This window comes from Pipra filicauda, unplaced genomic scaffold (assembly GCF_003945595.2).
Source record: "Pipra filicauda isolate LSUMZ 115617 unplaced genomic scaffold, ASM394559v2 scaffold104_size2351352_pilon, whole genome shotgun sequence".
Taxonomy (NCBI): Eukaryota; Metazoa; Chordata; class Aves; order Passeriformes; family Pipridae; genus Pipra; species Pipra filicauda.
Window position 1 is genome coordinate 1,898,830 of NW_024103485.1, and position 27,999 is coordinate 1,926,828.

The window sequence follows — 27,999 nt, forward strand, 5'->3', positions numbered from 1 at the left end:
GCAAGCAAGGAATAGAGAGTGCTCACAGAACCTGTCAGTGTGATTTGGTTCCATACAGGATGTACAGCTGAAAAGCCTCCATTTGTGTTTGAGGAAAGGCCAGTAGTAATCAAGGCTCAGATGTTTTGAGGTAAGAATATATTAAAGGCAATTACTGTAATTGTTGGTTAACCTCACGAGCTGAAAACATGTGACCGTTGTCTCATCTGCTCTTTTGAGATGAAGGATTGCTTCTGCTTTCGTTCTTTGTGCAAGCAGGAAGCCACCTTCCCTTAAAATATCAAACAACTCCTCCTAAGAAGTTGACTAACTGACATAATTAATTCTCATTCTCCCTTGGGGTTAGAATATTGCAATTTGACTTACTTTGGCCTTGTGAGCCAGAAAGTGCAAGGGGATGTGGGAAAATCCTTAGATATCCAGAATGTCATCTCAATTATTTTTGCTTGTAGATACCTGAGAGACAGGAATTTTCATCTTTAACAGGATTCAAATAATTAAGTCATGATTTTAAACTAAAGGCTGAAAAGTTCCTAGACACACTTTTTTGGGGGAAGGAAGAAATGTAATCATTCCAGCAGATGATATCCCAGAAGTCAATCAATCCTTTGTTATTGAATTTCAGCCAGTCTCCAAGTTTTTGGAACTACAGCCTTCCAAATGTTCTATACTCACTTATTATGGACAGTCACGTATCAAATAATAACAAGAATAATTGATTTCCTGTCCTTAAGGTTACCAAAGGCCATATAAAATATATGAATGTCTTTCATCAGCTTTTCAATTTGTCAGTTCCTAGGGGTTCCTATCCAGAGTATTTTATCTAACACTGCTGTCAAAGTGGTGAACGAGTCTCCACTATTCACAAGGCAGGTGACATCATGCTGTTCTGAACACTGAACAGAAGGTTGAAGCAGAACTCTAATCTTCCTTGTTTTTGTCTTCCTGGCTCCTTTTACAGCACCTCTGTGTTGTGAATCACAGCAACTTTAGTTTGCAGATCTTTGCTCACCAACAATAATTCAAAATGTAATTTCACTTTGAGATCTAAACACAGAGGAAATCCAAAAAAAATTAATTGAAAATCAAAATTAGTTATATGAGTAAACCCCTTTGAGATCAAATTATATTTCTTATCCAGCAATTGTTTGCTCACATTTGGTTTTCTTGCTTGCCTTTACCCCAGACTTTTTTGAGAGATCCCCAGACGTGTTGTAGTGTGGTGATATATTTACCTGTTTGAAGTCTTGTTTGTTGTGATCAGTCATCAAGAACTCGCTTGTTGATAAACATACTCTGTTTCCCTTATGTCCCTGCCTAGATGATCATAATTCATAGGATCAGAAGGATCATTTCTGCTTGAAAGAAGCTAGCTCCATTTTTTCTGATGTAAATCACATTTATGTCAAACTCAGACATCTTAAAAGCATTCTAGTTCTCTTCCCTGTGTCTTTCTGACACAGTCAGATTGTATCCTGGTAAATTTATTGTCTTGTCTAATTTCTTTATGGCATCTCATATTTATTTAATATGAGAATCTCTCAATTTTTCAAGGAAATATGACATTGATTCTCTCGTATCATCAACCCTCATCCCATGATACATTACACTGTACTAGATGCCATTGCTGTACTGCATCCTCCCTTTCACTCCCCTAATTAATAGGTCACATTATCCTAAAATTTATAATTAATAATATTATTCACTCATTTTTACATAAGGAATGGTCTATCTATTCCCTTGTGACATGAGACAGAACAGACAGGACAGGAATGCACTGCTGGCTGATTTCCCCAAGCAAGAATAACATGTCTAACCCAAAATATCCTCAGACATCATTGGCATTTGGACAAACATTCATCAAAAACCCACAAACAGTTCAGCATCCAATAGCTGCTTTGCTGCAACCCTCCTGAGAGGGTCTCCCACATCCCAATAGCTCTTCTGCAACTGTACAACATCCACCTCTCCAGGTGAAGCAACTTTTTTTTATTAAGTTCTCTTAATAAGCTTTTTCTAATAAGTTCTGCTATCCTTTACAGAAACTGTGTGCTGTGATTGGATTGATACAAAAGTCTTCCACAGCCTTCGAGTTTCTGTTCTTAAAACCGTCTCAAAATTGGCTGTTGCTAGGCATGTTTTTGTCAGAAAATTGAATAGCTGTTTGACAGGGTATTAAGGGTAACACATATTTCAATATTTCCTATTTTAAGCCATTTTGTCATACTTTTGAAACTTTAACATAGATGAAGAGGTATCTGATTGCTCTCTCTCATAGACAAAATCAATATAACATTGAGGGATGAAAAGCTCTTCTGTTTTTCCTTGTTACCTCAGCAACTTTATACATAAATACTTTACATTTTTTAAGGGAGATACTCTAAGAACGACTATTTTCTTGGAACTAAATTTACAGTGATAACGTTCTGAGATACAAAGAAAATTAATGTAAGCTGATGGATAAGATGGGATGAGGAACATTATGTATTTTGCCTCATGACTCCTGTCTGTAGGGTTGCTAGTAATACTTCACTGATGAAATTACTATAAATATACTGAAAATTGTCTTTGGATAGACAGCTACAACACAGCACTATATCAGGAACTGTGAAACAAATGTTATGGGTTTTGTAATAGGTATAACTGGGTCTGATTTGGGATTGAAGAGTGCTGACAAGCCAATTTGCAAACACAGATGTGTGGGCAGGCATATTATATGTATCCTGAACAATTCTGCTGTGCCATTCCTTACAGAATTATTCTGGGTACAACTATTTGATAGAGCAGCAAAGCACAGTTAAATTGACACCTAAAATTAGATAATCTGATTCTTTTTTGAAGGTGGCTGGCCAAAAAAAAAAAAAAGCTGGTTTGCTAAATAGTTTGCCTCAAATTTGTTAGAAAATGCTTGGTAATAGTTACCTGAATAATGCATATATGTATACTAAAATATGCTTTATGCAGGTATTATTGCCAGTACAGTTTAGGATTTTTTAAAAGACAGTATCTAGGCTTGTCTTCATATATGCAAAAAAGGTAAAAATTAAGGAGTTATAGTTTATATCCACCAAAAGTTTCTAAGAAATTTTTAGATATCAAAGTTTTAAGAGCAATAGCTGTTGTTCACTTGAGGTTGAGTTGCAAGGGTAAAAGGACAAAATATGCAGCAATATAACAAACAGCAGATCAGATTAATTACAATGATCTCATTGACATAAGACAGCACAAAATTTTTGTCTACTACACTAATTTAAACCAGTGACCATAAGTCTACTATATTATATTAGGAAATGGGTGCTTTGAAATCGGGGGGGAGAAAAAAAATCTCCCCACTTTTCTGTTTTCCTTTTAACAAAGGGACAACATTTTCCATAGCAATTTGCCTCAGTATAAATCCACAATAATTGTCAGAATGATCATAAAACTTTGCTAGCCATTGGTATACATGGTGTTTCACCTTGGATTATTTATTGGTTGGTATATCTGCATTCAGCTTTTGGAGTCCTGAAGCTTTTCATAGATGGGAGAAGCTTCGGCCCTGTGGCAGCCAATGAAATCAAAAAAAGAACTCCTTAAATTTCAGCTCTGACACAAATCATTCCTTTTCAGAATAGCTGACTGTCAAGGTTATGGTAATATCTATCAATTCCATCTTTTCTGAAAGGTACTCATGAAGAATGATTTAAATCTTGATTTTAAATCACATGCTGTCCAATAGTATTTGTGTGGTGGGGAACCTACATGACTCCTCTGCAGAATACTGCATCCTGTCAGTCCTTGAATTTGATTTATGATGTACATAGTTTGCTCTCAGGTACTCATAAAAAAAATCCCGCTGACTTCCAAATTTGGCACAGAATGTACTGAATTTTTTTTTTTAATTAGTCTCCCATTATTTTTATGTCAGTGAATTAATGGACATTAAGCACACAAGTTTGTACTTTAAAGTGGACTCCATGGGCAGCACAATAAATAAAAGAACTGGATTTACAAGCATTTCCTAAATTAGTTCCTGATTTCTTTTTGTTGTATTCTGCTCCACAAGTTTGATGTTTACATAATTTGCAAAAAGGTCATGTGCTGATATTAAATTAGAAATTATTACCTCTTAATTAACCTACTATTAAAAAGACATTAATATTCAGTTTGTTCCAAACAATAGAGATAAATCTACTCCCATCAAACAGCATTTTCCCTTTTCTTCCCCACCACACTCCCTTATAATACATAACGAGATCACAAATTTGGGTCCCTGGAATCTCAGGGCAGAAAGCAGAAGGTTAGAGTGGGAGCAACCAACAATGTCTTTCATACAAAAAAATTGTTTAATCATTTATATGAAGATTAAGATTAGCTAAAATATATTGATGTAGTATTTAATGCTGTGTAAAGCATTATTATAACTTTATTTTTTTGAAAGATATAAAAAAATTCTCATTTAATCAACACAATCACAATATATAAAACTAATCAACTCGATCATGTGTTATAAAACTTGCATGCTGGATTTGCAGAGCATTTTACAAATACTGTCATGATGAGTAGATATTTAGGCATAGTTTATCAAGTGTAAATAAAGATGGGTTTTTATAAGTTTTCTCTCTCCCTTCTCTGGTTTTCCTGCCTTATGCATTGTTTTTTTTACATTTTGCCTTTTATTGCTCTGGGCTGTGTTTCTGAAGATAGTGCCAAATCTGAGGCCTATTTAAGTTGTTTCCATTTAAATGCATAAAAGTAAATAATTTTCAGTTATGTAATTATTGTCACTCCAAATAGCTGCGTCTTTGTGATTTGCTTTATAACTCCTGTCACTTTTCAGTGGCTACCAGGCATTCAAATACTGTAGTCTGGCTGAGAGCTATCATTAGCAAATCAAAGCAGATGTATTTGTAGGTGTATTTTTTCTCCTCAGTCCTTAGAGTTCTGCTGCTACCTTAACTTTTGACTCCTGCCAAACCATCAACCTGCCCAAGAGCAGACATGGTTTTATCTTAACACTGAGGTATTCTAGCCAGTATATTCCTTATATTAGAGACAAAAAAATGGTGTTTGCAATGGTTTTATATAGCCTTCCAGAAAGCCCAGTGTCAAAGCTATGAGTTATTTGAGTTTGTCATGTTCTGGAGACTTAGATTTCCTTGACTATTATGAACAATTTCCTTACAAAATTATTTTTTTCCCTATTTAGTAGGAATCGTCAGCAAAGAAATAGTTGTGACCAAGAGTTCTTGAAGTGAGATGTATGAGATGTGAATTAATAACTACCTCACCAGAGATTTGAGAAAATGACCCACTTATTCTGGGCCACAGAGCTCTGTCTGTTGAGTGAGGATGAAATAGTCTCCTTCTTTTAACCTTTTGTCACCTGCTTTGAAAAGCATAGGTCCTCATTTCAGTTGGAGAAACTTTAGGAGTGAATTCATTACAAGGGTCAGGAAGAGGAGGGACGGATATTAAGCTGATTAAACATTGCAGAAGCATCAGTCACTGAAAGGGTGAAAGATTTGTAATAGGCAATTTTCACTGAAAAAACAGGCAGAAGAGCATATTCCTGTGCAATCATACCTACTCATTAACCCAGTAATAATCACAGCTTTGGCTAGTGAACTCCATGCATTTCAGACCTGGATTTTATTTAGCTGAGACTACAGCCATTATCAAGACTCACTCCTCTTCCCCCAGCTTATTTTTAAAGCTCACTGTAACAATAATCCTAAAATAGGTTAATTTTTGCATCTTTCTGCGGCCTTCATGCACTAAGGTCATTAAATTTGTGCCACTACTTTGTTTTGTGCTCTAATGCTGGAGTGGGTGGATCACGAGTGTGTTGTTGAGGAACACATTTAGTGCAGTCCAAGCTGGAGGTTGAGCTCTGGGAGGCGGGAAGTGGCATCAGCACCAATCAAGAGTCTGTGAACGGGCACAACCCCTTTGCACAACAAAGGGCACAGGGACCTGTGGCCCAGCCAGGTGACTGGACACTCATGGGCACGGCAGGAGCCGGCGGCTCATCAGGTAGACAGACCCCAGACTATCACACACATAGACTGTGAGGGAATAAAACCATGGGGTTCTTTGTTCAGGGTCCCTCCTTGGAGTCACCATCTCAAACTGTTTCCGTGTTCATGGCCGGGCTTCGCGAACGGAGATTTGGGAAGGGCACTACCCACGTTTGTTACAAGAGCTCTGGTGACTAAAAAGGCCAATATGAGATAGACACATCTGGTTGCAAAAGGCACAGCAGAAAGACTCCTTAGGTGGAATATTCTGCAAGACACGGTTCTTTCTGCACTGTCTTTTCTCCTCGAGAGTGATCCTGCGTGTGTTCTCAAAAGCATCAGCAGCGTTATAGATGGTGTGTCTCCAGGCCTCCCGATTGGAGGCCACGGTAGACCAGTTGTGATGATCAATATGGCCAAGGCTGAGATGTTGTTTCATGTTTCTGTGTTACTGCACTGAGAATAAATTGCTTTAAGGATCCAGAGTTCTGAGACTCTCCTATGGGAAACCTGGGGTGGGGCTGGTGAGGAAACCTGGTCTGACTGTGTGAGTGGCTGTGTAGAAAGTCAAATGGGACACCCGGAGGAATTCCTGGTTGATCAGATGGAAAAGTTTCCTTAACTGTTTATTTTTTGAATTGCCTGGAACATGCAGTTTTGCTTGAAAATAGAAAGATTGTAGGGATTTCTAATATGGGAAAACAGCAAGAAATGGACATTGTTACACTGGTGGGATGGAAGCCGTGGGAAAAGTGAGGAGGAGCAGTTCCCTGGGGTAGGAAGAGGGCCTTGAACAAAGGACAAAAGGAACTAATGTTGCTAATAGGTAAAAATGTTATAATATTGTAGCTAGCAGCATGGACTCACGGCCTAAATGAACAATTGCAGCCTGTTGTGTAAAAGGTATAAAAAGACTGATGAAATAATTAATAAATGCCTTTGCTTTCACCATCATGCAAAGTCTGTGTCCTAATTCTCCACGAAAGATGAAAAAAAACCCCAACCAACCCCCCCAAAAAACCCTAACAAACACTTCTTGATATTTTATGAAGACATATAAAAACCCCAAGCCCAGTTAAGGGCATGATTTCCTGTAATAGAAGATAAAAATGTGCAATAAAACTCAAGGTTTGGTTTTGCTTATTTTTTTTCTTGTTCTGTTGTGCCCAGCTGCCCTCAAACAATAGTATCCAGAAATTAAAGTGTCTTATTCTGGAATAGGAAATAAGGTCCTTTGTAGAGACAGACAGAGTGGAAGACCCCGGAAATTTATTAATTGAGGAGGTGCTTATTTTTAAAAAAGACTAAAATAATTTCAGTATTCAGTTTGGGAGAGGAAGGGAAAAGAAGACACTAAATAGGTAAAGAAAATAATAATCCAGTAGGAAGAAAGGTGATGAAAATATGAAGGATGAAAGAAGCCAAAATCATAAAGAGAATAAATAATTGGTTCTGTGGAATGACAAATTTTAATCTGGTTCATTGTTGTTTTGGCTACCTAAAGTCCCAATTTTATGCAGTGTCTTGTGCATTGTATCCTGTCTTGTAAACACAAGTAGAAAAGGTAGCTCTGCCATATCTAAAAGCTTTCAAATTCAAAATTTTAAGTGATCTTAAAAATTATCCCTTGACCACAAGTTTGCTTTCAAAAACTTGTTTTCGTAGGGCAGACAAAAGTTACAAACAAAAATAGCATTCAATATTTACTGACTTTTTCCAGCAAGGAAAATATTACTTCTACCATATTTCAGAAGAACTTTTATGAAAAACTAATGCATTAGATATGCTGAAGTTTTTTAGCCATTAACTGTGCCATTTGACGACATAAATGCTTTGCTTCTAAGACTCACAAAAACATCTTTTTAAAAGGAAGATAAAGCTGTAGATTAAATTTTTTTATTAGAGATTTGGGTATTGTAAAATTAAGTGCTATAACTACATTGACAACTTAAGGGGTTTGAAAAAGCACAGTAAAACACTCTTAACCTGCACTAATTGTAGGTCCTGTTTTTTCTACTGTTCTACCCTAGCTTATCTTGTAAGGATATAAATTCAAAGACTTACAATTATCTGTGCTGGCATAGTACAATATTTTTTTGAGCAGAGTATAAAAGAAGATGAAAATAATAGTGTGTAACCATTGGCGTCTCGAAAGTGCTGTGTAAATAATAATTGCAGTGAACTTCCTTACACAATATACATGTACAGTTCTTTTCCCTTTCTATAAGCAGCAGATAAAGTTCAAAGCCAGTCATTTAAAATTCAGGGTTTGAGGAAGGGCAATGCAATATTTAATGCAAGTGTTCAGTAGACAGTGTCCCTCTGGCTGTATTAGGGGCATCCCTGCCTTGAGGAATACTTGAATTAGTGTTAAGGCCTCTCAGCTATAGTACCACCCACAGTGCTTGCTGTTCTTGTTTTAAGGATGGCAAAACTGAAACACTGAAACCCTAATCTTACACTATCCAGTGTGTCCATTAGATTATCTAAAACCAAGAACCCAAGAGAGGTCTGTCTTGCAACTAAATCTTGATAGTTTTTTTCTCCAGGAACACATTTTGTCCTTCATGACAACTGCTTTGATCTTAGCAGGTCTTTAAATAACCTGTGAGAGGCTAAAGGAGGTGATTACTGGGTTTTTGTTGAGGGAAAAAAACCTAACAGACAAAACCCAACCACTCATATAGAATAGCCACACAGAAATGTTCTGTTTGATATTTGTTGTTTGGTGTTTGGTTTCCTCAGTAAATTCTCCAAAAAAAAAAAATGTATGGTGCCACATGCTGTGTGTCTGTGTTGCGTATATAAAGCTATACACAAATCTAGGCATGGAGACAAGTGACCAATATTATAAAAAATACACCTTCCTTTCCCTCTGGTGCCAGGGAATCTGTAACCACTTTGCCTGAGGTCAGTTCCAGTGTAGTACTTAAACACTGAACTCTGAGTGCTCAGGACAGCATAACACATCCCTCAGTGGTTTGCTGAGGTTGACAATGAAACCAAACTTTCACAGCCCTGAGTCAGATTTACACAAAACCAGCCTCTTGCTTTTAACAGGCATGTGACTGCAATAAATACATATCACACAGCTGAAGCAACCGAGCAACTGTGACTGGTAGGTTGTGAGAATCCCATTTTCCATTCATTACATTTGTAACTCAATTGAAGTATTTTTAGGTTTTGATAGATGAATATGATAGAAAGATTAAGCATGAAATTCAAAATAAGCAGGTAGAGTCATCCAATACTGTGTTTGCCTATGGCACAAAACACAAAGTACACAGAACAGACCAGGCTCAGCAGAAAGAGGAAGAACTTAAATGATGTGATGTTGGGTCTTTATTCTTTTGGCTGTGTAACAGGCTACAGTGCAATGGTGATAGGATACCTTCCAGCTGTCCTGGAAAATAGGAATAGAGGAGTTTATTATATGGTGAGTGTATAATAGTGAATGTGTCATTCATACTGCCATTTCTTTCTGCTCACAGAACACTATAACGCACTTCTGGAGAGTCCAACAACACAAATAACTTGCTCTCTGTTTTCAACTAGTAGGAAAGTACTGGCTGCTGTGTATTCTTCACACAGATTTTATGCCCTGACAAAGCATGTATTATCTTTGTTTATAACAAATGGACACTCATAGCCACAAGGAACGTGCCTAATAACTTCAATGTGTATTTTCAGAGTAGTACCCAAGAGTGCCCTGTCCACCGCCTGATTAGGGGAAGCAGGAGAATTCCCAACTCTAATGTAGTCTACTGCTTAAAAATTGAGGCTCTCTTGTTTCACATGCAGTTCATTTGAAGAAGAAGCAAGAAAAATGCTTACTTGGCAGAGATACAGCACATCCTAACTAAATGACCTCCGTTATTATTTGCTTTATTAATAAAATGACATTTTTGCTGTTACCTCCGTATTTGCCAGTGAATATTATGCAATTACTACAGTTTGCCACTGAGTACAAACTGTATGCTGGTTAAATAGGCACAGTGAATAGGAAATGGAGGTGCCTGTAAACAAATGCTGGTTTTTTGCTAGTAATTTCAGAGGCCAAAGCAAAGCAAAACCAGAAAAATTATCACTACATAGATCAGAAATGTTATTAAGTTAAAAACAAAGGAGAAAGAGAGAAACTATAGCAACACCTCTGTCAGAAATGGGTATGGCTGAGTAGAAAACCCATGAGAAATTAATAAATAAACGTTCCTGAGAAAGAAATCCCATCTTGCTCCTGGCAAGTCCATTTTTTGCTTTATTAATGGCATCCAAAGGATGTGGGTCATACATAGCAGCCTAGTTAAGCAATCTCTAATTTCAGGCATCCAAAATTTGGTGACATCAGAGTCTGACTTCAGATTAATTTTGAAGATTTCAGTGACTGCACTAGAGCAAGGGTACTGAGGAACAATCATACAGTGGTTCTCCCCTGTCAAATTTAGTTGAAAGTGAATAATAGACCTGGGCCTTTCTAGGGTTGTTGGAAATTCATTACCTCAAATATGTCTATTGAATAGAAATTCCAAAATTAGGTCTCCAGCTGGGAAGGAGGACTAATGGAAAAGGGAACAGTACACTATTTACTGTCATAATTTGTGCAGAAGAGAGGCCACAGGCTGGTATTGGAAATGATCTTGAGCTGTTTCTTTGAGTCATGAGGAGAAAAAAATACCAAATTAATTAAATTTATTTCACTTGTGGTGCATTGTTCTCTGCTGTGTTCTTCCAGGTAACTCACCAAGCAATTTTAGTATAGTCTTTCTGTGAGCTGTGGCATGATAGTCCAAAAATAACTTCTTCAGTGGAGTTCAAAGGAACAAATAGGTACAACTTTCTTTTTCTCCACTGGACTTTGTTTTCTTCCAGAGATTGTTTTTAGAGAGTTAAACAAAGTTGTCATACTGTATATCACTGCTGATACAGTATGTCTAGCATGTATACATGTATACAGAATGTACAGTATGTAAATCACTGTTAATTCCCCTCCAAGCCCCAAAATGCTTAAATAGATTTCTAGACAATAAAGCTTAGTAAATTCTCTCAGTACAGACAGCATTGATTTAAGGGAATGTTAGCTATGTCACACCATTTGTAGTCTTTATTTTGGAACAGTAGTAGTGATAGAAATCGAGTTGGCTAGCAAGCAGCTTAAAAACACAAATATTCTCTTTTAGAAGAGACAACAAACTTCCATCTGCTTTCATATGATCACTGAGCTCTCCCTAAAGGCAGAACAGCAAGTGAAGTGTCCCCAGATGGCCTCTGCATAAGCAGTGGCAGAAGAAACCAACCTCTCCAGGCTGTCAGAGGAATGACCTACAGTTTCCCATTTAAAGGACTGAGCCGTATTAGTGGCAGAGAATATAATCCAGGGGCAGGGAGATACGTAAAAAGTATCTGTCAGTATTTTTGGGAGACTGTGTGTCTTGAATAATGCAGCACAAGTTTTGTGGTTTTTTTTTTTTTTTTTTTTTTTGCAACAATAAGAGATTTTCACAAATTTTTTTGTAGCACAATATCTTTCCATTGCTCCACACTCTGGTATGTGATGTTTCCTGCACAGTGGGCTACACTAAAATTGTCAGCGTGCAGTGTAACTTACTCTGTGATCCTTCCTGACACTGCTGTACCAATCTTTCCTCTACTGGTCTAGCATCATGACTCTCAATGGGCTCTAACATCACTCTTTTACAGCCATCAACAAAAGCCAGTGGAGAGGTAGAAAGGCTGGACTGAGAGCAAATAAAATATCCATCAGACCGGCTCTGTGCTGCAGAACTGATGTTATGGTGATTTAGTTATAGATTGCCAGTAAGATGATAGACAGTATCTCAGATTCCAGCTAACAGAAAAGAGGGATATTTTGCCAATTTCATGTCATGCATGATGGTTAAACCCAGGCCTTTTTGGTGCCTGTTAATTAATCATGTTCTGCCTGTACTAAACTAAAAAAAAAAAAAAAAGACAAAAATAGAGTCTTAACTGAAATACTTTGCATATAGGATAATAAACTCTCCAGACAGTTCTGGTCTCTTCAGCTTTCTTTATCTTTTACTGTTTTCTTGGAGTGGTGATCAGTATTCTAAGTCAGACCAACCATTAATTCTCTCACAGAAAATATGGATCAGGCCTTTCAAGGAGCAGATGAAACAAGCTGATTGTTGCCAGCCTTGATAAATTTTGCTTAATTGGACCTGGCAAACGCACAACAAACACTGTGCTGTGGAGTTAATATAGCACCTACTCTTCTAAAACTTTGTAGAGCAGTTGGCATGGCATACAAAAAGTTCTGCTCTCTACATTTAAAGTGCTGCAGTAATTTATTCTAGAGATTCACAAAGAAATTCATTGTTGGGGTTTTTTTTCTGGGGTAAAAAAGTAAAAAAAAAAAAAAAAAAAAAAAAAAAAAAGAAAGAAAACCCAATGAAACCAAAACTTAAAACTCAAACTAAAGTTCTTTAAACCCCTTTCAGTCTGTTAAAAAATACAATGTGTAGGAACAATCTGTTCTGGAGAGATCACCCTGCATATAACCTCGATTAACTATTAGAAACCAGAAGAGCCTTTTGGGTCCTGCAGTTATTTAAGAACTCTAGCACTTAGACAAAAAAGTGTAGGTGATATTTGTTCCTTTATAAAGTTAGAGTAGTGAAGTCCTAGCTGAGTAAGAGCAGGTTCCTGTTCTACTGATCTGTACCAACCCAGCAGGATACAACCTCTGCCTTATAATTAACCACTTCAAAAAGACAAAATGACATGACTGCTAGCTTATATCCATCCAGCAAGCATTTGACCTGATGCCAAATCAGGAATTAGTCTCCAAATTTCTTTGGTCCTAAAGCACTGTGTTCTCCCAGAGAACACCCACCTGTGCACAGCACAACAAAGTAGAGAGCACTGACAGCACCGTAGGCCAAGACTGCTGGCAAAGACCTTTTCCATTTGGCCAATTCACAGGGGACAGCAGCATTCCCAACCCTGGATCCCTGTTACTCCCTGCCCTTGGGAGAACAGACCCTCCTGTTCATGAGTTGGTTTCATCCACGTCTAGGCACGAGTGAGCATGTAAAGTACTGCTGAGGGTAGCTGATGGCTGGTTACTTTTGCTCTTGCCCGTTGTATCCTGAGATAGGATGGTCTTGCACATTTTGGGTTGTTTGGTTATTTAGTTTTCCAAGTTGTTGGTCAGTTACTGAGTTCCCCTTTCATCTCTGCTCCTCAATAGTGTTCTGCCTCTCTAAATCACTTTACCGCAGTGGTTGCAAATGGAGATTCACAAGCACTCCTTACCAAGAATCCAAACAATATAATTCATATCCAGGAAGGGCTGAAATGTGGTTTTGTCTTTTCTTTCCTATTATTTTCAGTAGTTTTCCAGTGAACCTGGTCATTGTTTTTGCTAGTCAGTGCCTTGACAGAAAGGTTACAGCAGTTTGCAAAAACCTGGCTACCACTTCCCTGGATGTAGATAGCTGGGTTACTGAATGTGGGATCTGCTGTACAATAAGCACCTTTGTTTAGGGCTTTTGCAAAGTTTGGGAGCGTTAGCACTGTGCCTAGTTCAATGTAGCTATTAGAGTCTTTTCATTGACTTTAATTGGAGCTGGATTAGGGCCTAATCATTAAAAAAAATCTTCACCCCGCAGCGAGCAGTGGTCACATTTGACCTCGAAATTTCAATAAGAGGCATTGATAGGGCAAAGCTAGAACATAAAAGATAGAAAAATAATAATTTCCTGTCAAACAACCAGTGATAGATAACTATATGTAGTACAGTGACCATATGCCTCAAATTTGTCCTGAACTCCTCAAATTTTTTCTACGTACGATCTGTCCAATTTTGATTTTTGGCAGCTGCCAGAGCACAGTGGAAGAGAAAGCAGTTTGTCTGCCTTTAGCTGGTGTGGGATTTGCTGTTGGCAAGCACAGATGACAAACACTTCGGCTCTGTGACCAAATGTCTTTGTCATTGTTTTCATTAGATTGTGGGATGTTTTGCCTGATCTGCGGAAAGATATTTCTGACAACTCATTGCAGCATAATAAACAAATAAAATATCAGAGAATAACATATTTTATTGCATGTGTCAATATGTACACTTTAATGTATAAAAGTATGATAAATTAGTTTGTGGGGTTTTTTGGAAAAGCTTTTACAGTTCACACAGCCAGTGCTGGATCATTGTTATAGATTTGCAGTGACTGTCCATCTGTGTCTCTTGCTCCTTGCCTTCAATTTCTTTATATAGTCCATGTCCTACAGATGAGAGGTCCTGTGCTTCCTGCCCTGTGAAAGTCCAAATGGAGCACGTGAAGTGTGATGGAAGCACAGCTGAACTGAGCCAGAAAGATTAGAAATGCAGGACACTCTAAATACTGTAACATGATTAATACATTTATAATGAATTTCTGAATTTTAAGTTTATTTTGAGGGAATTACCTTTTTGACAATGCTTTAAGGGAGTCGTATTTTGGTTTGAGTTTTGTAGTGTATTACATGAGTTATTACTTTTTGTTGCATCCAAAACATCTGCTATATGGAAGGCATGAAAAGAATAGTGTACATTAGTTTTATTGTATCTACGAATATAAGATATGGGGTCAATGAGATATGGTGAAAAAAATCATGTTAATTTATTAATGTCACAGAATGGGTCAGGTTGGAAGGGACCCATAGTGGGTCATCTAGTCCAACCTCCCTGCTCATGTGGTTAGGTGTCCTGTGAAATAAGTCTATTTTCTCTCTAGGAAACCTAAATAATATTCTGGTAACATTTTCTTTACAGGAAGAAGTTTCTTTAGCAGTTGTTTATCGTGTTTCTTCTCAAGCGTTGAAGATTTTTATTCCTGGCATACAAAATGCTAGTTGCTTTTTTTTTCCTGTTCTTTCTCATCATGAGAGCATTATTACTTGCATGCAGTCAAACGTGGCAGACAATTGAAGAAACTTCAACATGGGAACAATATTGTTAAGCCTGGCAACTTGTACATAAAACAGTGTTTACAGTGTTCTGATAGCAAGAAATGGAAGTTGCTCCGAAGAAAAATTTTCTCTCTTTTTTTTTGTTTTGTTTTATGTTTTCCTTCTCTCCAAGGCAAATATTCTCAAGCTAGTCTCTTTGATTCATATACTGATGGACAAATGTGTCAAAACTGCTGGAAGCAAATGCTGTAGGGCACGTGTTTTAAGAGGCTCTTGATTCATTTATGTACTTATAAATGTTCTATTTTTATTCATGGTGAGCATACTTCACCATCCCTGTCACACCAGCTCAGAGACTGAATTGAACTTTTTAATGGTTCTATCTTCTGAAATATCTGTAAAGTGTATTAGTTTGTTCTTTGTTTTAAATCTCTACTGGATGCATAACTACACATCCAGTTTAATTCACTATCACTACAGCACATCTCTGCAATCCTCAGAATTGTCTACTCTTGGTTCTACCAGACAAAACTCCTTTGCCAGTGGAATAACAGAGACAAAATTTTGTCATCTCTGCTCCTCTACTTTTCCCAATTTTGTTGTGTTTTTTAACTGTTTTGTTTTAGTAGCAGTTAAAAAGGTTCAAAACATGCCCTTGCAGTTTTCATACTCTTGCTTCTGTGGTTTTGAGGTTTTTTTCAATTTTGTGTGCAGTGAAACTACCTGGATAATAAATACTTTGCAGTTCAGGTCGTGTTTTAGGTTTCCAAAGAAGAAGTTAATGACCACATTTCTTGTCCTTATTTGGGGGGTGGGTAGGTAAGGTGACCTAATTGTCACATTTCTCTGAAGAATATGTACTAGAATATTCAGGATTTATTTCAAGATTTGACTTCTATTTGAGGTGACAGAAATTCCTGTTGGCTTCAAGGAGATTTGGTCAATACTCCTGTAATGAATCCTAAGCATTTAGGGGTAGGAAAAAGTGGGGATGGTGAAGAGTTCTTTTGGGTAAACAAAATCACATACACCATTCTGGAAACAGGGGAGAAATATTGTTTGAAGACGTAAAGCATAGCAAGAAAGATTATGGGATGAGAAAAGTTGATAAAATCGTGGTCATTTCTCATCCTAGAGCCAAAGTGTTTCTCTTAGCTAACAAAAAAAAAAAAGCCTGGGAGAAGAGAATAAACAGTTGGGCAAATATTGCACAGTGAAGTCTCAAGCCCTGCTCAGAGCTGGGCTTTTTACAGAGTTCTCAAAGCCAAGAGTAGAAAATTAAGAAAGTTAATGCCAGGAACCATCAAGCTGTGGAAGACAAGGCTGGAAAACACAGCTGTAGAGAAAATGGCTTTCCAGGGAATGAGAAACTTACTGGCTACAGAGGGCAAGAAAAAATAGAAAGTGCAAGCCCACAAAAAAAACATTAGAAAAAGAGAGAAACAGATTAGTCTCAAGAAGGGTTATGAATGCAAGGAAACTGATTTACAGAAGTAAAAATGAATTATGCCAGAAGAGAACATTGTTTTAGTTATTTTGAGCAGAAGGGAAGAGGGGTACCTGCAGGACTGTTCTAGGGCTTGAAGTACTTTGAGACCCTTTCATAAAAAAACCTGACAAATTCTGAACTGATGTACATTCAAACTACAAAGTGTGTCACACCCCTCTGTTGTCTGCCTCTTGTTCTGGGCATATCTCAATGTTAACAGTTTCTGCTGTCTCTCTATCACCTCATTTCTTGGTGACATGTTTGGTAAGGATGCCAAAGTGCTTCCTAGGATTAATGGGGCTCGATAGCACTGTAATAAATGCCAACAGGAAGCATCCCTCCTGTTTGCTGCACAGCTTTGACTTTCAGCTTTGTATATGGGGAACCATACATTCTGATACAAGTGCAATTTCTTCATGGATCATTTAGTCCTATGTTCAAGTAACTTCTAGACTTTTAACTTTCAAAGTTGGGGAATACAAGGGAATATAAGGTAATATAAGGTAATAAATCTGCCATGTACTGTTATATGTATTACCTTTCCCCATAGTTATATAATTTTTCTCCAAACATAAATTTTAGTCCCTTGTGCACCCATCAGGACATGGATCAAGTTGGTCTCCACAAGCCAATATAATGACCCTCATATAATCAACTCATCTTTTACATTCACCATTCAAAACAAAATTCATATAAAGCACTTTTTTTTTGTTCATGCAATTATTTCATGTGACAGCAGAAGCTTCTTGCTTTGTTTGTTAACCACAGTAAACTAAACATATTTTTTCAGGTCTAAATCAGCAGTATTAATCAATTTACTATAGAATTCTGAAAAAAAAATGCTTATTTCTTCTCTGAAAATATGTGCTTATTTCTACTCTGAAAATATATTCTTATTTTCTCTCTGAAAATATATTCTTATCCTCTCTCTGAAAATATCTGACTCTATCATCTTGCTTCTAGTGATAGGCAAAAAAATCATATTGATGCTGAAGAATTAGTACCACTGCCTCTTAAAAACTTTAATAGTACAGAAAGATAGTAAAAAATATATTCAACTACATTTTCTAAGGGGCATTTTTAAACCAGCCTCTAGTTTTGCCATGCCTAGTGAGCTATGTGAGCAGCCCAAAATCTGTGTACTCAAACAGGACAAGTGTCAGCAAACCGTGAAGCAAACTGCCATACAAGTGTACAATAAATAAAGCCTTGGATGACGGAACCTGCTTTATTTTTCTCCTGTAGATCTCTATTGCAGCCATTATCACCGTCTCTGAGCACTTTGCAATCTTCCCAGAGAGAGCTTCAGGCTTCTGGAATTTTGCTTCACCGCAAGGCCCGGGAACTGCGGCTGTCAGGAGAGGGAAAACGAGGTGAGGGGAAAGCATAAAACTGAGATGAGGAGCAGCTTTGGGCGTTGGGTGCCCTGCTGCTGCCAGCTTGGGGCCACCTCCAGCCCCGGCCACAACTGTGCCCCCCATCCTGCCCTGGCCCAGTGGGAAGCAGGCTGGCATGTGCTGTGCCAGGGCACCAACTCCAGTGGGCCCCTCGCAGCGGAGCCAGTGCCGTGGGCTCCTCCACTGCCAGATGGGCCCCTGTGATTGTCTGACATCCCCGGGTGTCCAGTGGAGCAGCAGAGACCTGCTCAGCCTGGCTGCTTAATAGGTAGCCTTTGGCAGGTCGTCAGTGCAGATGTCGGTCACAGCGGTGAGTTTTTTCAAGTAACTGTATCCAGATGTCAGCTCTTTAAAGGTTTCTTATGCATCCTTTCTGATGTCTCTGTTCAGTTCCACTGATAGCTCTGCTGACAACCCAGGTGCTGCTGGCAGCCTGGCACAAGGACTGCGGTATTGCTGTGGCAGTACTTTGTCTTCCTGAATGCCCTCCTGCTTTCAGTCATACAGGATGAAGAGTGTGTGCTCTGTCTTGCTGAGGTCAAATTCATAAATTCTTCAGGAGCAAGAGAGTGTAAGACCCTTTCAGGGCTATGAGAGAGCAGTTACTGACACACAACACACACTACCCACAGCCCTGATGCTTCCCTTATACCTGATGTTTGTCGTTACAATAAAAATCAGAACATATTTATTTCAACAGTCTAATTGCAAACCATAGATTAAGTATTGAGAAGTTAGTGACTACAACAAGTGTGCAATGTGGCTATTGCCTTCAGACCATTATTTAGCTGGCCAGAAACGTGATATAATGTATGTTTTCTCTCCACACACAGATTTTACTGCAGTCTGGTCTCTAGTTCTTCGCTAGCAGTCAATAACTAATAATTTCCCTTTCCTCTGCCCATCCCTGTAGCCCTTGAATTTTTGGCAGCTGTGATGTAAGTGTAGAGGTGGGAGGTCATGTCAGTGGAGAACAAACAATGTTTCTTCAAACCTCGTGGAAGGGTGAGAGGAATTACATAGAAAATACAAATTTTTCCCTTTTCCTTTTCAAAACTCTCAAGTTGTGGGTGTGTAAATGTGTTCCTATTGTGAATCATGTTGGAATAATATGATTCAGCATGTGCCTAAGTAATAAGTTTCTATGGCTAAAAATAAAAGTCTTATGTCTTTAAATAAGACTGTTCTGTATTTGTTACAGAAGTCCTCTAAAGGTGAGGTCTCGAAGCAGGATCACTGCACATGCTCTTATTGGATCCCGTTGGGAAGTGATCAGGTGTCACCTATAAAGAACTAAAAAGACATATCAGGGAAGCACTTTTTTTTGTTTCTTTTCAGAAGATTCTGAAACTATGGAACTAAATGCAAAGAATTTGTTTGTATAGGCTAAACAGCTGAGCCAAGGACTAGCAGGGGCAAGACAATCAACAAAATTGCTGCTTTGTTTTGCAGCACCTGGCTGGTATTTTTAGCATACATTTTGAACCCCATTTAAACTGCTGATCTGTTGCAATCCTTTGCTGTGTGCAAAGTAAAGTTAAGCTACTGCACTCAGTTCTCATATAAGACATTTATATATTCCATTGCTGTCTCTCTAGCTGTTAGCTATAGGTGAGCATTATCTTTTTGACAGTAAATGTTGTGACAGAATGAGTCCTTGACTGATGTTCTGATTGCAGGCCACATCAGTGATAATAAATGCACACGACTGTCTTGCAGGTGTTTTCTCACAAGTGTTCAAATATCTCTAAATGCTTTAATTCTTCCCATGTTTGCATAGTTGATTTCTCGGTTTTCAGAAATGTAAAAGTGCTTTTTAATGATGTGTAATGTAGACTACTGTGTCTTGGTATTACTTAGGGGACTTCAACTTCCAGCCTCCAGTTAGCAAATGTGTACAGGTGATTTTCTTAACCAGAGTAGGGGTTTTAGAACCAATGCTAAGTTCTGCTTATGAATTCTGCTGGTTGTAATACTTCGCAAAACACAAAATTACCAACCATGTAATTTGCCCAAATAGAGTTTGGGCAGAGAAAACTCTATCTGAAAATTGTATCTTTTGTATGTGAAACATACAAAGCTGTCTAATCATATTCCCTTTTTTTTTTTGCCTGATTTTTCCATTTCATGAAAAAAATGTATTTTCCAGTAATTCATGCTTCCATCTTCTATAGCTTCAGCCTGAAAATATAATGGCAGCTTTCATATATTTCTTGTTTTCACTCTCACATTCTATCACAGGCTAGAAAATGCTTTAACAAATGAGAGACTTGATTGATTATATAACTGAGATTCAATCACAAAGCAATAGTGAGAGGATAAACCATCTTGCTGGTCAAGCTGCTGGAGCTTTAAACTTATACCACAAAGCCAACAGCTTTGGAATGGTACAGTTCACTCATATAAATCTCCAATACACAGGGTGTATTTTACCACAAATCACAATAGTAATTCAGAATTGTATCATTCTCTGTAAAATATAACACCCTTGTGGTTTCTGAAGAAAAGATTCTAAAATGCTCTGCTGGAAAGTGAACAGCTTCAGCAGGGGATATCAGACAGACTGTAATTACTAAAATTTTGCCTACAACACATCACCTGTACTTCTATTAAAATAACCCGTGAATCCTGTTGAAGGAACAAACAAACAGCTTCCTCTTCAACCTAAAAACATGGTTAGGGATGTGGAGGTGGCAGCATTGGCAAGATATCCTGGCAAATAGCTGACTAAGGATACTATTTAATTGTTCAACTCTAATTCACAGAAAAAAACTAGTGTGCTGTTGTGGCTTCTGGAAGTGTACTGGGTTCTGTATATGGTGATCCAACACAATCCTCAGAAGGACTGAGTTATAATGAAAAGAGCAGGGTGCAATCCAGGATTATGCCTGCAGACAGAATGATGAGCTACCATAAAGCATACACAATAAAGAGAGCTGCTAATGTTAGGAGTCTGGCTCATAGATGCTTTGGAGCAGGTTCTGTAAATCTGAGTTTCTTTAGCCTGTACCTCATCCTTATCTTTATTCCTAATACCCTATCAGAGAAAATGATCCTCTCCCACAGCAAAGTATAAGACAATATCTGCCAGCAATGGCTTCCTCCCTAATCTTACTGTTTATCTGATGTTTAACACTAAACATAGCTTCTAAATGTTACAGTCCAACCCCTAACACCAGTTTTGCCCCTTGTCATACTTCACAGCCCATTCTGTGCTGTACCTTCTCAAATGGTACTCTTAGAAATCCTACCTCAAGCTACAGCTCCATACCAGGACCTGCCCAAACACTCCAGGAACACTCCATTATGTTGTGATTATTAGAGCCCTATAGTCATCTATTCCCCACTATAACTACAAAGAAGCCACTTGCCCTTACTTGCACCAATTCTTACACTTGCCTCACCTTCTTCAAATTCTGCACCACTTCAGTAACTCCTCCTCTGCAACCCTTCAGGGCTGTGTTAGTTGTGGAATGAGAATTGTTCACTGTGATATGAATAAGACTGGAATTAGGGGTAAGTTTAGGAAATTGAGAGATTGAGGACTTGTGATCACTTCTGAATGCAACTAAGTCCAACATCTCCTGCAGTAAAGAAACTGCAACTTCTTGTTGCCAGGAAGTCTTAAAGTTAATTCTGGCGGGGTTCATGTTGGTTTATGTTGGACTGTTAACACAAATCTAAGTCAATCCTGTTAGTCAGCTATGTCTGAAATAAAGAGTTTAAAACCGGGCCAGTTAGATGCTTAAGAAAACAGATCCAGATTTCAATAGATCTGTCTTTCTGAGAAGACAAGCCGATGGTTTCTACCTTATCCTCCATCAGTTTAGCCACAGAATCCCACACTGACCATCCCAGTACGGCCCTGCTTATTTTGCCTCCAGTTTTTCGCTATAGCAGGACAATGTCTGAGGATACATTTGTTAATGTAGAACATCAAAGCATTTGAAACCTGATGAATTATTGTTATGCCCAAGAGACAAGTGGGGATGTCTGAATCAGAAAGTAATTATAGATCTGTTGTAAGCACCTTAACTACTAATCTCCAGCCAGTTATGTAAGTTTTTGGGTCTGCTGGAGAGGAACTTTGAGGAAGACACATAACCTCCAGTTGTAACTTCTTTCACCTCTTATGTAGCTTCAAGTTCAGTATAGAAAGGGAAAAGGGCTGACAGAGGGAGCAGCTCCTTATGTGAAGGACAGGAGGCTGGTTCCTGACAGAGTGCACTGAACCTCCCTGCTGGGAGGGAGTTGTGTTCTCCTGACTAATATTATTTGGGCAATGTGGCCTCATTGTTTCCTTTCTGGGGGAGGAAGATGACAGCAGTTTAAATTCTGAGTTGCTGTGGCACTCACTGAGCTGGTTGGTAGCAAGCTTGGCCCAGCTACATATGGGCATAGGCAAATATGGGTCTATAACCTCCTGTCAACAGCCTCCCCAGGCAACTGCTTATGTCTTGTGCCAGTTCTACCAACAGGTCGTTTGCCCATTTAAAAAAATAAGAAATTATAATGCCTACCCCCAAACATTCTTTGAAGGACATGCTTGCCTTTAAGTTATTTCTGTTGTACTCGGAGAGTTACTTGGACTGTGTATAGTTAACATGACTCATTTAATCCAAAAATAGGATTTGCACACACGTTTTGCAAATCTGCTAACAGCCTACATTAGTTCTGCACTCAGTTGTGTTTGCAGCAATGCCTTCTGGGTGCATATCCCTGCTTTTTGAAATCCATTTTGGTCTTTCCTATTTTCCACTTGTTCGTATCTCATCTTTTTCTGTTCAGCTGATGAGTTCAATCATGGACTTCAGTTTTCATAAGAAAGGAAAGGTCACTGTTTCTAGATTTTTCTGTTATATACCAATTTTTCTTCTGCAATACCTTTGTATGGTAACAGAAAAATTAAATTCAAGAACACCTTCAAAAGTCTGCTCGCTTGGTGTACTAGAAAAATAGGATTTAGTAGTCCAAAAGCTTCTTTGAAAAACTGCAGGTAAGTGAACCTGTGATAAATCAGTTCAGGTACAACAAGTCACGCAAAATATAATTGCTTGGAAGACCAAAACCCAGCTGCATTTATACATATTTTATAATCCTTGAACAAAATACAGGAGCTGCCCCAAAAGGGTGTATTTTGAAACAGATATGCTTTTGATGCCCCTCTGTTGTTTTAGTAGATATAATTGATTCAAACTCAGTAGTCATGAATTGTAGCATATAAAAGAGCATGTGAATCAAAAATGCTTATCTGTTGGTCACTTAAAATGTGTCACCTGGGCTTTTCTGGATGGGGAACATCTTCTCTTCTGATCAATTTGGGGGGCAGTTATGGGGGTTTTACGTTATTGCTTTCTTTTTTTTTTTTTTTAAAAAGCCATTCTTGAAATATTGTATTTGTCACGGCAATTAGAACTGTTTGGTTTTCAGATAAGACCTGCACACTTGGGATCAGACGTGTACAGATCAGGAAAGCAGCAGACTTGTTTGCTGTGCCCTAAAACACGGAGAGCCTTTGGCACACACAGGAAACTTGAGCCCTGATCCATTATTGGAAACCATTAACATAAATACTCCGCCAGGTCATTGACATCTGCATTACCAAATCCCCCTATGGGATTAGATATTCAGCACCTAGATCATGCTATTAGTCTCTCATGTGGTAATGAAATAATCAGCAAAAACACACATGTCTAGGAATTCCTGGGTTAACATAGGACTGGAATAACATTGAAAGAGCACACAGCTCCCTAGTTTGGTACATGCTGTGTAGTGGATTGCTTTAATGTTCTAAGCACAAAGCTTTGACTCACGTTCAGACTGATCCAGAGACTTAAGTGTAGGTAGAGCTGGTCCTGCTCAGCCCTTAATGCTCTTTAAGTAGCTAAATCATGCACAGTAGCTGTATTACAGCAGTTGCCAGAAAACAGCTTCCCTAATTATACGCTCCAACCTTTGTTTACATCTCATCTTGGTATGATTTTCGTATGTTTCTTGATAAGGGCAGTTCAAAGCCACCCACTTAAGTTTTTGGAGTTAAATATACCTGTCCAAAAAGGAAACAAAGGTACGGGAGGCCATAAACTTCTCAAGTTATCTTTGATACCAAAGAATTTGCCTCAGAAGTAATTTTAGTCAAAAAAATCAGAAGTAGAGGTTAATCTCTCCTGGAAGAGGAGAACTTCAGGGGCAGTTTATATATTTTTAATTTCATCTTATAATTTTCAGATCCTTTTGTTTTAACTCATCATCCATCCACAAGACCATCTGTATCATTAGGATGTTATAGGAATTGTAATTTTTCCCAATGTAGGGAGTTAATCATGACTCCTGCAGGCTGTGAGGGTATATATGCTCTATATTATGCAACTGCAACACCCAGACATTGGTCACAGGTGTCCAGGGCATGAATTTCTTGCTCTTCTATCCTAGTACAAATAAAACCAGCCATAAACTAAGCAGTATATATTTCTTGCCTTAAAATCATATTTTGCTACAACTATTTACAGTGTTTGTCCTGTTGTCCTGACATGTCCCAGAATGCTTCTGGCAATTAACTGGAGTGGGCATTTTAGTAACATTAATCTTAACCTAAGCATCCTGATTTTACAACTTAACAATTGAGGAGCAGGAGATAAGCTTTACAGCTGCCTTTATCCTACTAATTCAGGCCAGTGTTATTAATAAGGTAAGTGAGATTTACACTAAGACCCTAGGAGGTAGATTTAAGTTTAGAATCCAGGAAAACTAAATTTTGTTTGCTCTAGATTCAAGGCAGAGAATACTTGATTTTTATAGTTTACTTACCAGTAAGCTTCTTTACAAATAACACCATAAATTTTATACTACAGCTTCAATTACCAAAGGCTTTAGGCACCTGAGTAGAATAATAAATTTCCATGCAGGTAAATACACCCAACATTCCTTTAAAACAAAGAAATTTAATGACTTGCAATAAATAAAAACCCAAGATCCTCCATGGGTAAAACGTGTGTCTCATACATACTGTGAGAAATATAAACAATACAAGGAAAAGGAACAGGCTCTTAATTCTTACCCAGGAGTAAGTATGCAACCATCAGCAGCATCTCACAGCTTTCAGTATTTATGATATTTATATAATACCTTTTCCTCTGCCATTTCAAAGCATTTTCTTTATATTAAGTTTCACAGAAGCCTCATGTAGTAATATTATCCTCATCTAGGTGATGGAAGTGCAGAAGTAACAGTAACAGACACATGAAGAGTGAGTGGCACACGTGGAATACAACCAGCTCCTACCCTGTTGCACCAGCTCTTGTACACACACACACTTCTGGAAGTGTCTATTCAAACATAGGGGCTAGTGATCTTTATTCTGAATTGTTTTCAACATATTCTGCTTCTGAAAACAAATCTATGATCACCAACTATGATCACTGCTGTCAGTGTCCCTTCACACCTGCAATAACACACTCTTAAAATAATAATGATAATAATAATAATAATACAGAAAAATGGCTTCCTATTTGGCAAAATGTGCCAGATAGCTGAGTACATTTTTTATTTATTTTGGTTGTTGTCACATGACACAGTTTGTGACACAATAATTTGGGGTCTTGGTGATCTCTATGGAGATGTCACCACAAGCCCAACACGAAAGTCACGTTATGATCATTTTATCTCTCAGAAAATTCACAGCAAGGTGGAGGTACTCAGTATATTGAAAGTATAGCTTTATGCAGTACTCACTGAAGAATGAGCATGCTCCCACAATCCCCTGTGGCATTTAAAATTTCCTTGGAAACGTCTCCTGAAGTTACTCTGAAGTATTTGCCTAAAATGACCCTGTTCTGTTTGCGAGATCACAGCTCACAAATAAACAAGCTATAGCAGCTTTAGGCATTGATCCTATTACTCCAGTACTTTATAAGAAGGCACTATATAATTGCTCTTGAAATTCTAGGCTAAAGTGTTCTTACTACTGATATAACCTAGAGTGCTGGAAGTAACTATAAAAAACCCTGAAAAAGTATTAGAAAGTACAGAACACAATTTCACTTACAAATATGTTGATGTTTTCTATCACTAGATCCTCTAATTAGCAACTCATGACATCACCTGACTTTAACCATGTTGGCTGACATTTTCTACACTACTTGCCACAGGCAGAATTTGCTGTGACTCAATTTCCCTTTGTAAATAGGAAACCATGAGGCCATTCAACTCACAGAAGTGGTAGGAACTAATAATTAATATCAGTTAGGCACTGAGATATTGTAATGTAGGTAGAAAAGTCCATGCGGGAATGAAAAAATTTTGTTTTCAGAATGTGGTTTGAATCTATGAGAGGCCTGAGGCTGCACACTGAACCAAATGTAGAAAAATCCTTAGGCAGCAAGCACCATCCATTCTGTGCATGACTGACTCTGGAGTCTAGAAAAAAAATTAATATATGATCATGTAATTAGACTGTAGAATAATTAACATACACAGGGGAAGGATAACTTCAAATACAGGTAATCTTAATTCCATTTTTTCCCCAGTAGTTAATATTGCAGCCTTTATTTTCATTCACTGTAGTTTTTCTCGATGTGATATAATGTATAAAGGAAAGCAGAAGTGCAGGACTACTAGCTGATTTTTTGCCCCTTTATTAAATGTTAATATGAAATCTGCAACAAAGAATGCAATTGCTCATTTACTCTTCTACAACAGTTCGACCTTCTTTCAAGCAAGAAAAACTTCTTGGTCCTTTAATCCAAAAAACAAAGTCCAAATCTTTCACCTTATCTGCCAGGCTTCTAACGCTCTTAAGTATATGCTTGAACTTTGAAATTCCTAGCTCTGTGTGCAGAAGTCATGAATTATTTCTAGTTCACCAGGAAGGACACGTCTCTATTGCAAACCCAGTGATGTTAGGTGATTGCCTTACAACACTACTTCACCTTCACTTGGTTTGTAAAGAATTAAAACCTGTAGAGTGCTAGAAGTTAGTTGTGTTGTGAGTGGACTAAAGGATAAACTTTTAGATTTATTATTATATAATAAATCTTTTAAAATCTATATATAAAAGTAAACTTTTATATTTATTTTTATTAGATTTATTATTAGTTATAATAAATATAATTTATATAAACTCCCTTCTGAAAGTTCTATTCAAGTTCAAAACTTTATTAATGATACAAGAGTACAATTCAAGCTTTCTGTAAATACCACTTAGACCTTGATTTTCCTAGGATATACTGCAACAGATAGATCATACCTCTGAGAAAGTGGTCGTGAATATGCCTTTGCAGAGAAAAAAACAAGCACGCACAGTCTGTACCTATATTAGTATCAATAATTAGTACATTTTCCTTATCTTCTAGCAGGCTTTTGTTTGCGGAAATTGCATTGTGAAATACCCCAGAGCAACAAGCAAATATCCAAGGGGTGTTTCACAGGGCAATTGTCATTAACTCTCATTTTACACCTCGTTCTAGGGTAATTTTCTGCTGCCTCGCATTTCCAAGAGCTCGGATCCTGCTGCTTAAGCCCGTGCAAAAGCGACGTCAACACTTGTCTTCAGAGGCTGCTGGGACAAAGTAGGTGATACCGCATAGTGTAAGAGCTGATACTACATCGTGTAAATTCAACAAACAGCCCTGACAATAAATGTTCAAAAATACCCCAAGTATTGTCATAGTATCACAAGAATATGTACATTTATCCTGGGGTAGTGCTGCAGGATACTCAGTTCTACCTGCTCAGAAGTGAAATGCAGAGCACGGAAAAAGGTTTTTGTTCACATGCATTATTATTATTACAGACAAAGGTAACTCATTCATTTTAAAAATTCCTTTTTTTTTTTTTTGTCCACCTCTGATGTCTTTAAATATAGAGGTTGGTGATTACAGCTGCTCTCACGTTCCTGGTCACCTTTTTCTCTTCTTACAGGACTGGCAATATGACTCCACCGAAGCTGTAATTTCAGCTTGCACTCCTGCCTAGCTCAGCTCAGAAAGAGAACAATTTGCGGTTTACTTTTCATTAAAGACATCAACACATCTCTCAGAAGTCAACAGCAAGTCTATCACTGAATTCAGTTATGCAAGATCGGGTTCTAAAATGGAAAATTCAGCACATATACACCGGTAACTGAGAGAAGAATCAGACCACTCAGGCAGAAAACTTGGAGGTTCTTATTTCTGTTCCTCTATAGTCAGAA

The 27,999-nt window shown here is 37.9% G+C and overlaps 1 long non-coding RNA gene across 1 annotated transcript; it reads left to right on the forward strand.

Annotated features, from left to right (window-relative positions):
* LOC120322872 lies at positions 1–27,983 on the forward strand. Its single transcript, XR_005562810.1, has 3 exons — positions 1–130; positions 27,275–27,376; positions 27,729–27,983. It is a non-coding gene; the product is annotated as an uncharacterized LOC120322872 (long non-coding RNA).
* Positions 27,984–27,999: the final 16 nt, after the last annotated feature.